Source organism: Phasianus colchicus, chromosome 7, assembly GCF_987193195.1.
Source record: "Phasianus colchicus chromosome 7, bPhaCol1.hap1.1, whole genome shotgun sequence".
In the NCBI taxonomy this organism is placed as follows: Eukaryota; Metazoa; Chordata; class Aves; order Galliformes; family Phasianidae; genus Phasianus; species Phasianus colchicus.
The window spans coordinates 9,487,950-9,504,754 of NC_143442.1; the positions used below are offsets into that span (position 1 = coordinate 9,487,950).

The 16,805-nt window shown below is 41.4% G+C and overlaps 1 protein-coding gene across 10 annotated transcripts in view; it reads right to left on the reverse strand.

Annotated features, from left to right (window-relative positions):
• KALRN (kalirin RhoGEF kinase) overlaps positions 1–16,805 on the reverse strand; it is a 447,706-nt gene that overhangs the window by 175,796 nt on the left and 255,105 nt on the right. The window lies entirely within an intron of this gene.

Consider the following 16,805-nt stretch of genomic DNA (forward strand, 5'->3'; position numbering starts at 1 on the left):
TTTAAAACAACAGGAGTAATTCCTACTGGCGTTGACATCTGCAGAAGGAGAATGTATAAAGCCATGGAGACTAATCCTTGAGTAGGCACGAAATAATTTCTTGCTTGAAACACACCACTCCAGCCCAGTCCTTCCAGGCATAGCAGCAGGACTGTGCACTTGTTTATTTCCAAGTCTCCTGGAATTTCTCAATGATAATGTAACGAAGCAAGGGGATCTTATCCCCAGAAGCCAACAGTGCCTCACGTGACACTTAGCTACATGCTCCATGCCAAGGTCTCCCAACAGCTATCACGTTACAGCATGAAATCGTCTTAGCCAGAGATATCTCAGTCTCAAAAAGCATTTCCCTCTCAGCAGCTTTCATGAGACATCTTGCAAGACTTCCTTCAAGTTCCTTCTATGTTTTTCCACTTGTCTGTTGTTCTGCATCATATCTTTAAATGGAGTAAGACTCTTTGATTACCCTGCAGCTACACATGTGCAATGCTCAGATTGCTTTGTTGGGACATCATTTCCAGTCTGCCTGAGCCATGTATCTGCCCTCTATTACATAAGAATTTGAACACTTCACCATTCTCAATGGGTTTACCTCATAGCCACTGCCTTTAAAATATGAGACCTTTCACCCCTAATTTACAGAGTGAAATGAAGAATGCAGAAACCACGTGATATACTCAAGACATGCTAGACTGAAGGAAGAAGTGAATTCTATTGCATCAAACATAGCTCAGCTTTAAAAGTATCTGATCAACCCTTCCCTCCCTCTTTCATGCTTGTAGAAAACAACACTGAATACACCCAAGCATCTCATGAACAACAGCAGAAACATAACAAGAGTGCAGATCATCTTCTCCATAGCCAGGTGTTAAACACAGCCAGTTCTTGCTGTCACCAAAAAGCTTTCTTCACTCAAATTGAGGCCAATAGCTCTGTGGTGGTTAATACTTAATAAGGAGAGACAAAGATATCAGCTTAAGGGAGCTTCCAGTGCTGGGTGGGATCTTCAGTAGTGCTCAGCCTTGCCCTCTGACTGTTCCCACTGGGAATTTTAATTTTGCTTTCAATAGAAGCAGAATTTTAGCACTTTCCTTTTTGAAATCCTACTGAGAATTCTCCTCAATTTAAAAATGCATTAACTTGAAATTTATACTTAAAATAAATTTCAGAACTGTGGACACACATGTACTTCTGAGCACTAAAGGAACACTGTCAAACATAAAGCCATAAATCAAGTCCTGTTGTTCTTACTGGGATAACACCTTGCTGCAGTCAATAGCTGTTACTCAAGAAAATATTGAATACAAAAATGGAATGCTGGCCTCCAAGTGTTTAATGGGGAAAAATATTCCAGTTATAAAAAGCAGAACGAAAACAGCTCATTCACTGTTCATTTTCCCAGTTTCTGAGGGCTGACTATAAATACATGGTATTTGCATTTCTCCTTTTGGACTGTGAAGAACATATTCTAGACAGTTTTGTTACCAACAGTAAATTTTTATTCCCTCACTTTTAGGTCACTGCTGTAATGGGTAGGTTGTTAACAGTGGCAAAACTTTATGTTTTAATAACCATTTTTGGAAACCTCTTCAGCTGAGAATTTGTAAAAAAAATTCCATTTACTATAATCTGGGTTAGGGTCCAGTTTCACTTAACAGCATCCTTTCTGAATGATCCCCTTCCAGTAATATTTGGAGCAAATGCCAAAACTTGCACTATTTGTCAAAGTCTACTCTACTTTTGGCTTTTTCACACATTACCACTGCAACAGCTTAAACATCAGTTCAGTTCCTTAGGATGTGCCTTGCTTTTCTGCATAACATTTAGTTTTCTTTTAAACAAATTCACTCTCTTATGGCACAGATTTGAGAGACAAACATGTCTGTGGAAGCGCTGTACCAATCGATGATACCAGGAGCTCCTTTCGAACCTTGAGTATTCTATGATTCTATGACAACCCTTCTGTGTTTATCTAGCACCTACCACAACTTATTTTAAACTCAGCTGAAAACTACTGAGACTTTACTGACTGAGTTGAAGTGTGGTGAGTTCACTAATACAATGATCAGATATAAGCGTTCTGGATGGTGAAAAAGGTGGAGGCAGAGCCCTAGATTTTTGGGAAAAATGAAGACAGTGCAGATTAGCCTCAGGGCTCTGGCCACGATACACAGACACTAAATGATGCAGTGGTCCTGCAGTAGTTCCTTTGTGTCACACAATGTTCTCCAAAGGCAAAGGGCACGCTCTCAACACAGCATATTTGGAGTTTGGTAGAATCTTAGCCCACCTTCTTTCTTGTGTTTGTCCACTGGGTTCCCAGCTAAGTCTCTGGGTTTTAAAAACAGGTGCAGTTAACTGTAGAAAAAGCACTAATGACTTCATCCCTGCCTTTCCAGAAGGAAGGGTTGGTGCTGAGAGATTTCCAGTTCAGTGGTGCAGATTCAAGAGGTTTAGATACACTTCAGATAAACAACCACAGCTGGGACTTAACCACAATTGCCTTGACCTCCTGGGTTTGATGTACTCATGAAAGGACTGTCATCTATTGTCAGATGAGATATAAAGATGGAACATGCCAAATAAGCTAGAGGTTAGTTATGTGGTAAAAGCGTGCTCCGTTTTTGTTTGTTCTGCTCATTTGCTTCAAGTGCACATAAATCATATCAGAAGTTGTTATGCATGTCAAATATTTTAACATACATCTATTTCTCCACAAGAGCTGTATTAAAACTACACTGAACTTGAGAGCTTCATCCTAGTTGGTAGGATAATTCTGCACTGCTTGCCTGCTTCATGCTTTCAGTTTACATCCTGAGCTCCCTGTGTTGCTAGACCTTCAAGTTTCAGAATGGAAACAGCTATAGTATGTGATTTGGGTATTCATTTTAGGTAGAACTGGAAAGCTTTAATCTCTCTTCTGTTTCTTGCAAATAAAAAATACAACTGTGGGAAAGAAACAGACTAACAAAACCCCATCACAATCCTGACCACAATTCAGAGGTGCTTGCCAGCCTCCAGCTCATTTACGTAAGGAGGAAAAGGAGACAAAAATGGTGAAGGGCTCAAAACAAAGTTCTGGAGCTACTGTACCTCTGGTGCACATAGGAGAGGAAGTGTGCTCCTACCCACAGAAACCACAGCATGATTCACACTCACAAAATGATCATTATGGACCTGACTCTGCATTTCTTCTTTATCCTTATAAACTATTGTTATTCTTAATTATTAAGTTCAGTCACTGCTATCAGATTCTCTGCTCAGGCCACTTTGTTAAAAGTTGCTCCAGTTTTCTGTTTAGGTTAAAGGATGTCAGAGACAGGCTTTTGTTGGGGAATTAGATCTTTAGTAATTTGATATTTTAAAGCTGAACCGAGTGACCACTGTGAAGCATTCCTTTGATAAATAAATCTGGGTTTAGAGAAGCATCCATCTTCGTCAAAATCCCTCCTCCCTCAAGAGGGCAAAGGCTAAGTGCATATGGTGATCTAATGTAAGATGTGATTTTGTTCAGTTTGAGTTTCATGTAATCAAATAAAGACCAATGTTCTTCCTTGTCTTCTTTTGCTCTAATTCAAAACAGACTTATCAGGAACCACAGTTGCAGAAATTAAAGGCAGAATATCTCTCTGAGCTCGTTTGGCCACTTGCTTTATTGGTACAGGGCTGTTTCCTACTGTACACTAGAATGGATACTGTAGACTTTTTTTCAAAACCCAGATTAATAAGGTTTCCATCACCAACTTTAGCAGACTGGTCTTGCCTGAAACATGACAACTGATCTCAATCTTCTTTTATTGTAACTCTAACCCAGTTCTCCTTGCACTGTCCTTCCTGAACTCTGAGTTCTTTAAGTGCTAGAGCCTGTCATATTTTCTTTGGATAAACACTTCAGACCATCTCTACCTTTAAATAAGTGAACATCAATTAAGTGTTTTTAAACAGTTTACAAAACAAGTGCCTCAGTTGAGTTTATGAATGCAAGCATGTACAAATTTGTGTCCAGATATCAACATCTTTACAATTTCAACAAAATTACTTCTATTCACAGAACTGCAGCCTAATTGCCAACATACTTGAGGAATGAGACTGCCTAGAAAGCCACTTACACTTCAGCACACCATAGAAACCCCCCACCTCCATCCTTGCAGCTCGTTGCAAAATCCTTCTGCATCTTCTATCACGCTGAGCGATCAAGGAGATTTGACACTGCTTTAAATGATTTTTCTTCAAACGTTTTCAGGCTGAGCACCTGCACCTGCTGATCCATTGTTACTTTTCACACTGATATTAGAAGCTTAGCTCCCATCAGGAACAATTACAGATCTGGAAAAAGGGAAGTTTGCTTCCATTTTAGATGGCTAGGAGGCTAAATCTAATACCACATTGATGCTAATTACTACTTTACTCCTCCAGTAGTTCTGTTCTTTCGACAGATTATCTAAGCATGAATGGGAAAGAACCTGCTCCCAGGAAGCAATGAGGTAAATATCACCATCCTCACTAACTATCATCAAGAACCAGATACTTTTCCTTGTATTATTTTTATTTATTTATTATTTTCCCTGAGAGTACACATACAAACTAAGACAAATTTACTACCTGAATTCAAAAGAATGATATTGACACACTACATCAAATGATGAAACATAGACAGAAGGTCTAAAAACTGCCTAACACCTTTAAACAATTAAAAAAGATTAGAATTAGCAGCTGGAAATAAATCAGCCACAATCATTCTTTTTTGTCCTATTTCATATTAAGGGCTTACATTATATTTTTAAAAAATGTTGCTTATGTTATATTTTAATCACATTAACTATTCATCCTAATCACATGTGCAGTCACACACCAGGTATAGAAAGTTATTACCACAATCATACTAATGCATTCCGACGTGATCTCAACTATTACTCAATGCAATGCAAGTGAAGCACATAGCAAAACAGTGTTTTAAATGCCATCGAATATCACACATCATATTCAACCTTAGTAAGTATGCAAAGCCAGCAGTTATACCCCTCTTTGGCACTTTATATAAAAAGGTTGTTTACTTGATATGAAAGCTCTTTTTGTGCTGATAGGGGCATGAATAGGAAATACAACAGATTGGTAGGAAACACCAATAAATATCGTTAGAACTATTTTCCTCTTTTCCTGCCAACCTACTGATCTTCTGGGAGAACTGTATCTGAATTGCATATTAAAGTGAGATGATGAAATACTCCCCTCGCTGTTTCAATATTTTATGGATTGAAGGATGTACAAGAACAAGGGAAGATATCTGACATCGATGATTATTGGCCAGGTTTTGCCTTAGCATTTGATCCTTGATAATACCCAGCGGAAAAGTCTGAACCTTTATCTTTGAGAACATTCCTGCACAGGCACAGGTACATGGGAGTGAGGACATTCCTGCAAGGGCAGCAGAACAAGGAAGGCAACATAGCAAATGACACTGGAAACTAGTTCTGGGATCAGACATGAAATCAAATGAGTTTTAACGCCAAAACACAACAATATCTGATATTATTTAGCATTATGCAGCACTATGAGGGTACCAGTAGAACACTACTATTACTGCAAAATGACTTAATTGAGTAATTAGGGGATCATATGAATTAGAGCTGCTGAAGTGATCATAAGGTAACGGAGGCTTTGAAGCAGGCTCAGCAGAGGTGAGAAAAGCATTTTCTTCTGCAGAGATGAGAAGAAAGCTGAAGAAGACAAACCATCAGCAGCAAAATGCAGTGTTTTGAAAGCTATTCTGCTGATAAACATCATCAGTAAGCCCAAACGGTCCATAGCAAAGCCCCATTACTTCTATGTGATAGCAACAAAAAGGAAAAGAGAGCAGAGAAAAGACACGTGTGGCACTCACAGGTGAGCAGCAAGCTGGGAAGGTACAGGATTGTTTTCCACCCCAGCAGCTCAGCTCGTGCCTCTACTGAGCCCTGCAGACACGAGTGCAATCACGACAGCTTAATCAAGTCCTGCCAGTCTTCTGAGTTGAAATAACTTCAGGCATTCTGGGTTTAATATCGTGTTCACAGTTTGGAGATTTCAGAGAAACAGTGACAACAGTATTAAATGGCTTTAGACTGTCAGCAACACTGGGAAAAGTCAGTACCAAATACAACTGGCAGCACTGCTGTCATGAAAACAGAGGCAGAACAAAGCTTTGAGGGGACATGAACTCGGTAAGCTGCCTGGCTTTGTTTCCAGCACCTTGGTTTTTATGAAACCTGCTTTAAATAAGATACCAAGGCATTTGCTCCCCCAGAGCCAGTGCCCATGTCTCAGCTGTGCCCCTCTTTCCACTGATGTAGAAATCAGTTGTAACATCTTTCCTGAAGCACACCTTAGGCACGGTAGGCTTGTTTACAGAACACGATAATGTTTAACATGAGAAAATACAGCAAAACTTTGTCTTGAATTCTCCAGAGCTTTCAGCTTACAAGTTCCTGAAGAGCCAAATGTGGAGACCAGGCAGGCTGGACACAGCACAGTCTTATACAAGCATCAGCTAACAACTTTATTTTTTTGTTTTACTTCTATCTGTTAGTAAGTGACAAACAGATTACTACATGTAACAGAGGCCACTGTGAAAAGAATTCATCACAGGATTTGATGCTTTACAACAAACTCTGTTTTTCCATAAGTTAAAAGCTGCCTCTGAAAAGCAAACTGATGTTTCTGAAGAACACAAACAGGAAAAACATACAGAAGGATGTGCCACGGCCTTTCTACAGGGTCACTGCACTGCTGCTGCCTCAGGAGGGATGCAAAGATCTAATTAAAGTTTTGCTGCTGCTCCTTTGTAACACAGGTTGTCTCCTGACAGGCTATGCTGCATCAGTGGGAGAGGAGTGGGGGATGCTCTGAGGGAGGGCACCACACCCTGTGGTGCTGCTGAGCTGGTACTACATGCCAGCACTGCCTGCACGCACCCTAGACCCAGAAAAAAGCAGGGAGTCCATTGGTGCTCCCCTGGGTCCTTTCTGCTTGCCCAGGCAAATTAACAATTGGTCTTTCGACCCATAGGAAACTTCACACTTTGGTACGCTGCCTGCTGGAGACAGAACACGACAAGAAGAAAATGCATGCACCTCTGTTTTGTTGACAATTTGGACATTTCCATTTGGCACAAGGGGAAGGTTCCCTGTGAGCAGGACTGGTAACACAGCACCTGCCCATCACTCAGATAACCTCAGTCCCCTTTCCCTGCTCTCTTGGGCTCGGCTGATTTGATGGCAAATGTCCCTCTACTATCTACAAGAACAAGACAGCCTCCCCAAATTCAATTACCACTGAAGGAACTTCATCTTTGTGTTCTGGCTCAGCGTCCTTAGGAGTGGGTCAGAGGGACGGTCCCCCTGGATTCAGAATCTCACATCAACATTAATTCAGCTCTACCTCATGGTTTACACATTTGAATTTGTTTCAAGTGAGTAGAAACCATTCTCTGAATCTTAGCAGATTTATAAACCTATTTTTCACCACTCTCATTTCCATGATGCAGATTGTCCATACAGCTTACCCATCAAATTACCTTCTTCAGAGGTGCTATGAGAGCAAAATGGACTGAGGGCTTTGTCTTCCCTAAAACTTTCAAAGATGAAAATCTTTTCTAACGAGCAGCTAGTGTTTGTAATGGGGGAAAATAAAAGCAGCTTTCACTCTCATGGAGGAAATAAACTTTCTTTTTTCCACTTAAACATTCATACACTTTAGAATAGCTTCAGTCAGAACTAACATCTTTCATGCTCATCAGAAGGAATTCATAGAGGGTGCATTTCAAAAATGTGTTCTATTGAACAAAATTCAATTCAGGTTATCTATAATCAGAACAGAGATTTAGAAATAGAGCATTTTTGATTTCTGACTACTTGCAGGCCACACACAACTTGAGCTAAATATATTTTAATAATGACTTACAATGAGATATTTGGTGTATCCCCACCAGAAATCTCAGTGCTATAAAACTGTATTGATTTCTGGTATCTAGCAGATACCCAGGAACACTGCAGCCATATGAGATATTGCCTCTGTAGTCAACATCTGCCAATTTATTTCTACTATTAAAAATTCGGCCAAATCCTGAAATCTTTCTAATGAATTCTTTATTTAATGTTACCAAACTGTTCCCTCTCCCCATCCAATCCCCCTTCCTCTAAAAATCAAGCCCCCACACCATGAGATGGGTCATGATACAAGACAAAAACAAAAAAATAGAGAACTGTCTTTTGATCTTTGCCTGCTCTTCTGGAGCCCCAGCCTGCCAGACCCCAATAAGAAGGACTTGGGCACCCACTCCCACCCTGGATGCCAAGCAGCAGCTTCCCCCTCCCCTCACCATTCCCAGTCCTTCATAATCTCCTTATTTCACGTCCATGTCCTAGCACACAAATCGGATTCTGCTCTATGCTCTGATATGCCATCTCTTGTCCCACATTTACATGCTGCTGTAAGAAAACTAAATTTGCAATGGTTAAATGACCCAGTGACCCAGTTATCAGCTGCAGAGGGAAGCACACACACCACTGAACTGACTGACATTTCTACACTGGCATGGCCACACAGCCTGGGCTGTGCTGGGGGATTCCTCCTCTCCTGCTGCCAGTCACAGTATCACAGAATCGTTCGAGTGAAAAGGGACCCTAAAGGCCACCTGGTCCAACCCCCCTGCAATGAAAAGGGACACATACAGCTCCATCAGTGCAGAGAGCCCTATCCAGACTGATCTTGGGCATCTCCAGGGACGGGGCATCCACCACCTGTTCCTGTGCTTCACTAAAATTGTAAGAAATGAAACTGTACAAGACCTCTCTCCCCTCACAGTATCTAAGTCAATATGGTGAGCACTGCACTCCACTTTGGTGCGTGGGCATTGACAAACCCAAATTCTGGTCCTGGCCATGGGAAAAACAGCCACCAAAAAGCTGTCAGGTTGACACATGTAACACGATGGCTGCACTTTCAGTTCCCTGATAGGAATGAGTCACCAACACCCTTTTATTCTGTGCAGAGCTAATATCACATCGGGGGAGGAAAAACAGGCTGTATTCTCCCTTCTTTGCTTAGTTCCAAATCACACTCATGTCACGAGGAGTTACCTATGCTGCCTGGAAAAAAACAACCTTGATGCACTGAACAAAACACTTTAATAAAACAGGCTGCTTGCTAATAGAGCCTGCACTCATTGTTCTGCAGCACACACTCATTTCTATTGTGTCAGCTGCATGCTAATGCAGGCAACCATGTCAGGCAGACACGTGTGCACATCCACTGACAGGTCAGGCACATCTCCCATCTCCGTTCCTCTGGCTTTTCACAAATTCTGCAATTTTTCTCTCCCAGCCAAGCTCCATTTGAAATGCAGTGACACGACAAGTTTGATTCTGCTTGCTTTTCTCATGTCAATCTCAAAGTTTCCCTCTGTTCCTCAGCAAAAGCTGAGACACGAGAGGAACCTGGGCTTTTGTATGTGTCTGTGCTCTGAAGCAGACCTGAAGTAAAGATGCCCAAATGCCTCAAATCATATGTCATTTTCATAGTGACACAAGACCTTTCTTCGAGCTTGGCTACGCAAAGCCTGACCTTGCAGGCTGCACTTATGGAGGGAAATACTACTGACTCAATTACATGCACTGAACCAACAAGTGAATTATTTATATACACTTTAGGATTTTTGCCCCTGTTCACACACGTTATTTGAAAGGCCTCTGTAAACCCACTAATGTCATCTTACTCATACACAGAAGAAACTGTGATTTGAACTTTATTGCAGGGCAACAAATTTTAAAAATAGGTTTATATGCAACAAAATGTTGGTAAAATACTGAGATAAAACATTTGGAATGGTCCCATAATGCAAGTGTTGTTTTTAGACAGCTCAAATGCTTGATATCATAGAATCACAGAATCATAGAATGGCCTGGGTTGAAAAGGACCACAATGATCATCTAGTTTTAACCCCCTGGGACTCCCTCAGGGTCACCAACCACCAGCCACATCCAGCCTGGCCTTGAATGCCTCCAGAGATGAGGCATCCACAGCCTCCTTGGGCAAGCTGTTCCAGCGCTTCACCAACCTTTGTGTGAAAAACTTCCTCCTAATATCTAACCTAAACTTCCCCTGTCTTAGTTTAAAACCATTCCCCCTTGTCCTAACACTATCCACCCTTGTAAACAGTCTTTCCCCTTTCTGTGCCTCCTTCAAGTATTGGAAGGCCATGATGCCTTCTCTTCTCCAAGCTAAACAAACCCAGTTCCTCAACCTTTCCTCATAGGAGAGGTGCTCCAGCCCTCTGATACGAGGAATAAGGGGACATCAAGGATTTAATAAGTAACACTAGGTGGTATGAGCCCATTAATACTGCCAAGTTCTTTTGTAAGCATGGCTCTGAAGGATCTGTGGCTTTGGGGAGTTGTACCATAAGGTCCTTTTAGCACAAAAGATACAGTAGGAGACAATGCAGCTGATGCTCGTTGATGAATTAACAGGCTGTCCAGGGAGGTGGTGGAGTCACATTTCAAGAAACATGTAGATGCGGTGCATAGTACATGGTGTAGGGGCCAGTTTCTCTTAAACCTGCAATGTGACATTGCTCTATATCTTGTGATCCATCAGTTCTGGTTAGTCTCTTTCCAGAATATTTGCACAGTGATAATGAACACCTACCCCCTGGCCTTAACAATTACTTTGCTTTGTTACTGAATTAAAATCTCTTTGATATTGACTTGACCTAAATGAAATTTCCTGTACCAAATACCTGCAAAGCATCATGCTTGTGGTGAGCCGCAGCTGCTGTGGCTAATGCAGTGCTGTTCTCCCTGAGATACAACTGGCTGGCCAACAGGGCCACCTTGAATCCCCATCATTATTAATGGCTGCAAGAAATGGATCTGAGAGTACTAATCCACCTTCATGATCAATGAGACTTGGGCATTACTGCAATTAATCTTCCTGAATCAATAGGCAGTTTGATAGCCCACTGGGCTGCCAGAAGAGTACATGGAAAAATTGTCAGAGGGGATCCAGAGCCTTCAGATGGCACTAGTTTTCGCCAGCACACACAGTTCAGTCAGATCAGCAGTGGTTCATTAAGTGTGTGCACTTCAGAGAAATTTCTACCAGCAGACAGCTTTTGTTTCAGCTGTATGCTTATTAAGTTGAAACATCAGTAAAACACTGAACGTATCTTTAGTTTTTATGTTCTATGCTGCATCATTATTTATTTTTTCCATTATTACCTGAACAAATTCCAGAATTCTTCAGAAAATGTTGGCTTTCTTTTCTGATTTCAAATGAGATGAACTTAAATCCTCAAAACTCCCCACACAACTGAAATTTAATTTTCTAGAACTTCTAGAACTAAAAAAGACATGTTTCTTAAATAGCTTCATTGTTCTGCCAATCTGCCATGGGAACAGCAGCTTGCCTTTATAGGCAAATGAAAGGAACCTATTTTAAAGACACAAGAATAAACCTACCCAAATAAATCAGCCACAGGAAGTTAGCTCCTGGCAACTGTCAAAAACAGATTACTACCAGTTCTTGAGATTTTGCAGGCTGTTTAAGGAAAAGATCCCCTTGTCAGGTGATTTTGGAGGAGAAGAAGAAAGAAAGGAAATCATCTGTAGCTTGAGGAGCAATGCATTGCGATGCAAATTCAGAGCTAAGCCATATTAAGCATAGCTCTCAATGAATCGCCAAGAAGGTCTCTGTCCCACCACAGGGTTCTCTAAAACAGTTCCCCTTTATTACTAGACTGCAAAGTGCCAGTGGCCACCCATTCAATTGCACTATCCTAGTCCTGAGTCACCAGGACCTGCTAGGCTTCATGCAGAAAGTTACTCTATTGCTTGCATGGTGAACTATCTGCCTCTCTAACTATGCTGGTAGAAGTTTTGAGATCCACACGTCCTCATCCAGATAACCCCCACAGACAACCCATATTGAAACCCAGGCCAGCTACAGGACACCACAAGTTCTGGAGCCCAGCACTGCTGCTCCACAGCACGTACTGTGGTGTCATCTGCTGCCAGAGGGCATTTTTCCCTCTTTGTGCTGAAATGAATACATTTGCATAAATAGAGTGAACAGGAAACTGTAGGTTATAGCTTCAGAACTTGCTAATGACTGTGCAAAGGATGAAAAAGTTATATATGGGGCTGACTTTTAGTTGCCTGCATCAGTGTTTTGCTTCTTAGCATAACATTTGGCACTATCTAAACCACAGTTGCACTGCTAACTTTAAACACAGTTCTTACCAAATTTGTCCGCTTTCTCCCTGTCCCAGTCTAATATTTGATTCTACATTCTATTTTGATCACCCAGCATAGAGAGAGAAACCCAATGTCCCTGGTGAGGTATTCCATCCAACAACCAGGTAGGTCACAAAATTAAAAAGAAAAAAAGTGATAATAAAAAAAACACTCCAGGACAATGCTTCCTAAGTGCTCATTATCAGCCTGGGCTTCTAATTTATGCCTAGCTGGTTTACATTAGTACTGAACTTCATGCCAAACTTTAGAACAATGACATCTAACAGAGCTGGAATTTGTAAGGGAAAGCACTAGGTTTTTATCCTGAAGGCCAAACAAGTAGCTGTTTGCAATTCAGGGTTGGCCTGTCTATTCCATTACCTCACTTGATTTTAAAGCAGTTCAAGAAAAACTATGTTCAGCTGTGAGATCACAGAATATAATTTTTTTCTTACCTGCAATGAATATTCTTACTGAATCCACTGGATATTTCACATGATGAGCAATATAACCATACTTTTTCAACATGCTTACACATAAGGGTCTTTTTATCTCCAGGAGCTTTTAGAAAACTCTGAACTGACAGCATCTTATGAACAGTTCAGTGGAGGAAGGGGAGACTCTAGACAGGAACACCAGAGCACATATTGCTTCTCAGATGAAGAATATCCCTCATTTTCCTTGGAGGTGATCAGGGCTGGGCTGGATGAAGCTCTGGGCGACCTGATTGGTGGGTGGCAATCCTGCCCAAAGCACGGCGGCTGGAGCTTGATGACCTTTAAGGTCCTTTCCAACCCAAGCCATTCTATGCTTCTATAGTTTTGATTTCCAGTAGAGGATATGGACCTCTGGCTTTCAGTGTATCCTCTGAAATCCTTCCCTTATAGGAAATACATTTATCTCCCCAAGAATAGAAGAGCTGATTCTTAAAGGAACTACACATATTTACATGAGATCATCTTTGATGGTTCAAAACCTGTTTCCAGGTGTTTAATTATCATCCAAAGATTCTCTCAGACGAAGGCAGGCACAGCTACCCAAGAACAGGTATGTACCTAAACTGAAGCTGTTTCAGCAGTGAGGCCAGAGCCAAGAGTTGCCTCTGGTCACACAGATAAGCTCCATGCACTTTGATGCTCAGCCCAGCCTTCAGTCTACTTTCTCACAGTGTTTCATAATGAGGACAGCTCCATCCATTTCAAACTGAGGCTATTCAGAACAAGTGCTTTGTTACACACACAGTTGCAGAATTTACCTTGTAAACATCAGTGCCTTTGTTTTACTGTGAAAAAATAAATCAACCACTGCATGCAACATGCACACAGGTACTGAACACAAAACCCCATTAGCAGAACTGAGGGCTTTTATGACGCACAATGAGTGCCATCTGCAGGCTGCAGCACGTAGTGGTGGGCCTCCTCCTGCAGAATGCACGATGAACTGCTCTATTGAAAAGCTGATAAATGCAGAAGGACTACAGAACCCTTTGTTGAGAAGCATTCAAATCCCAAAGTGCTCAGACTGAAAGCAGAGCATAGGGGTAACTGGAGCTGTTTCCCCATTGGTTTTCCACATTCTCTGCCTGCAAAAATGCAGCGATGCCCTCAGTGAGCAGAGATGAGGCCACTGTAACCTCTGCTGAGAATGCCAGGAGGGAGAACCGTCTGTGGCCCCTCTTTTACATACAGAGAAGGGGAGAAGGGTTTCCAACACACAGAGCTCAACTCAATAGCGCTGAAGTGTTGAGGGATTTGGGGGTGCACTCTGTTAACATAATTTTTCCACTGGAAAGCACACTGGGTGAAAGCAATGAATAAGGGAAAGCTAGAGAGGCTAAAATGAAATTATGTTTGGATTTACAACCATAATTGGACAAACTACATCCATCTGATTTGCACAAAGCAATCCTAGACAAGCTGTAATTGTAGGAAGGGCAGTGTTTCTTTGGTTGCTATTTTGATATCCTCCTCATCAGCAATCAGTTTCCCAGTGCAGGAGGCGCAGTGCTCACACACCTGGTATGGTCAGGGTACAGCCCAAGAACAGCATCAGCACTGGCAAAGAAGCACTCACAGGTGTATATATATATGTATATATATGCATATACATACAAGATACAAACCTCCCTCCCAGCAGCTCCAGCTTTCTAATCCAAATACAAATCTTCCCCATCTGTGCCTGCCATGTAGAACAAACAGAGTAAAGAAATTGCCAGAGTGTTGTCTAAGCAGCAGTTCTGACAGAAGGGGACCCCACATTATATTTTCTATTGCCCACAGTGAACTGCTCTAAAATCACTGACATTTTCCAAGCATAGCTTCTCTGTGCAGGAAGGTGATCTATTTGGGCCATGCCTGATTGGATCATTACATCCAGATTTATAAATCTGTGAAGTTTCTAATCAGACAGAGAGGGAATAGGTTCCACCTCTCCATCTCATGCCTTGGAAGGTCAGTCAATCAGCACATTTCTCAGCACGGCAATCCCAGATACACTTCTCCCCTTTGCATGTAGCATTCAAAAACACGAACTTTTTGCCCGCGGTTGCAAATATCACGAAAACTCATGAAAATTGCTTCTAGTGTGACCTTTGCAAATGCCTTCCTCAAACAGCAGGAGATAAGAGCAAATATATTGGAGCCAAAAGAAGGTAGAGGTTGGAGGGTAAATTTGTACTGTATGGTTGTCTTTTTTTTTTTTTTTTTTTGTCAGAGAACTGCCAGAAGCAACAACACTTGTACTGTCAGTCTCACCAGGTATGAAAACCACCTGTTTTCATTATCACTAGCAGACAGTAATTAACATCCAAATGAGGGGAATGCACAGAATCTTCAGTCTTTTGTTTGAGGATCTTAGCACCTGTGCTTTGTTACTTGGCTCTTTCAGGAATAAATGATGCCAGCTGTCTACCCTAGCTAGGGCAAAGGTATTTGCTATCTGAAGGAAACAAAAAGTAAAATTATACTGAAGTTAAAATGAAGTAATAACAGAGCAGCTCTAAAGAGTTAAGCATTAGAAGGAAGGGAATTGGGAAGAGTAAAAACTGGTCACAGTCAGAGCTGGGAGGAGATATATTCCCCAACCACAAAATCGACCTCCCTAGCAGCTTCTGCTGTAGAACCCCAGGTGTGATAAATTTATGACCTTCCCTCTTACCCTTGCTATTATTCTTTTGAAAGCAAAGAGTATTATATTCTCAAGTCCTTGACCTGGGATAAAGCCTGACATTCCTTTCACTTCCCCCCTGCTCATGTCCCCACGTCCATTTGCCAGCATCACATTCCAGTGTCACACTGCAGACAGGCTTCATAAATTAGCAACGGTAATCCGGTGGTGAGAATGCATGGGAGGGAGGACCCAGGAATTATTTCAATCAAAGCTGGGGAAAGATAGCTAAGCTTGACTTCTGTCAGTTATTTTTAGTTAGCGAGTATCATGAATTTCATATTGAGAGCACAGAACTGCTTATGGTTGTCCAAGCAGACCAACAAGATGCTTTGTAAGAGTAAAAGTGAAATGATCACAGAAGTGAAGAAATCAAATTCAGAGGAACCTAAAAGGGATTCTACACTCATGCAATTTTTCTCTCTCTCCATCCTCCTCTGAAACACCCTCCTCCATTGGAATCCATGGACTTACATCCAGTAAACTGCATCCTTTACTCCACTCAGAATTTGGCTATATGAAGTGAATGGAAATATATCTAAAGTTATTAACAGGCAAACTGTCTGAAATATTTTAGGTGCAGGATTAACAGGAGGGAATCAGAAAACTTCCAGGTGGAGCAATTCCTTTCTGGTTTACCCTAGTACCTACACACAGACGGATCTCTAAATAACATCAACCAGTGGAGCAAGCCTTTATTCAGCTCTTTCTGATGTGCTCTCATCATCAAGACCACTTATTCTTCTGTCTTTCCTCACCTGTTCTTCATTTGTTTCCTACATGTCCAGTGAGGAGGAAAAAAAGGAAAAAAAAAAGAGCAAACTAATCCAGTAATGTGAGACAGAGCTGGAGCTGCGATGCTAATACATCATAGAGGAGGGAGGTTCAGGGAACATTAATACGACAAAGGACACTAGATCACCTAGTTTCAGTTCCTGCATATTATTAGACCTTTTTTATTCGGTTACCCTTAGCATTGGATCTAATAATGGCTATCTAACTCACATCCTCTGGAAAGGCAACTAACATTGATTTCAGGCTGAAACTTCCCACTAACTCACATTTTTGGATGACCCCTTTAAGAATGTGGTTTGCAACCTCCAGATGAATGCACATTTTAATAAATTTTAAAAAAGCAACTCCAGAAATTCAAACCCAATGTCAGGAGGCTGAAAGCCACGGGAGGCCCCAGAACATTTTAGAGATCTGTCAATCTAGAACTGCTGCTTTCAGACTGTATGATTTGTCAATGGTATGCAGTGATGTCTCAGTGCAGCTGAAAGGTGTGCAAGCCAAGGAATATGAGTATTCCATTGATAATTGAGTATCTAATTAAAAGAAGGATGTTGGCAAACTGAATGGATTCAAAGA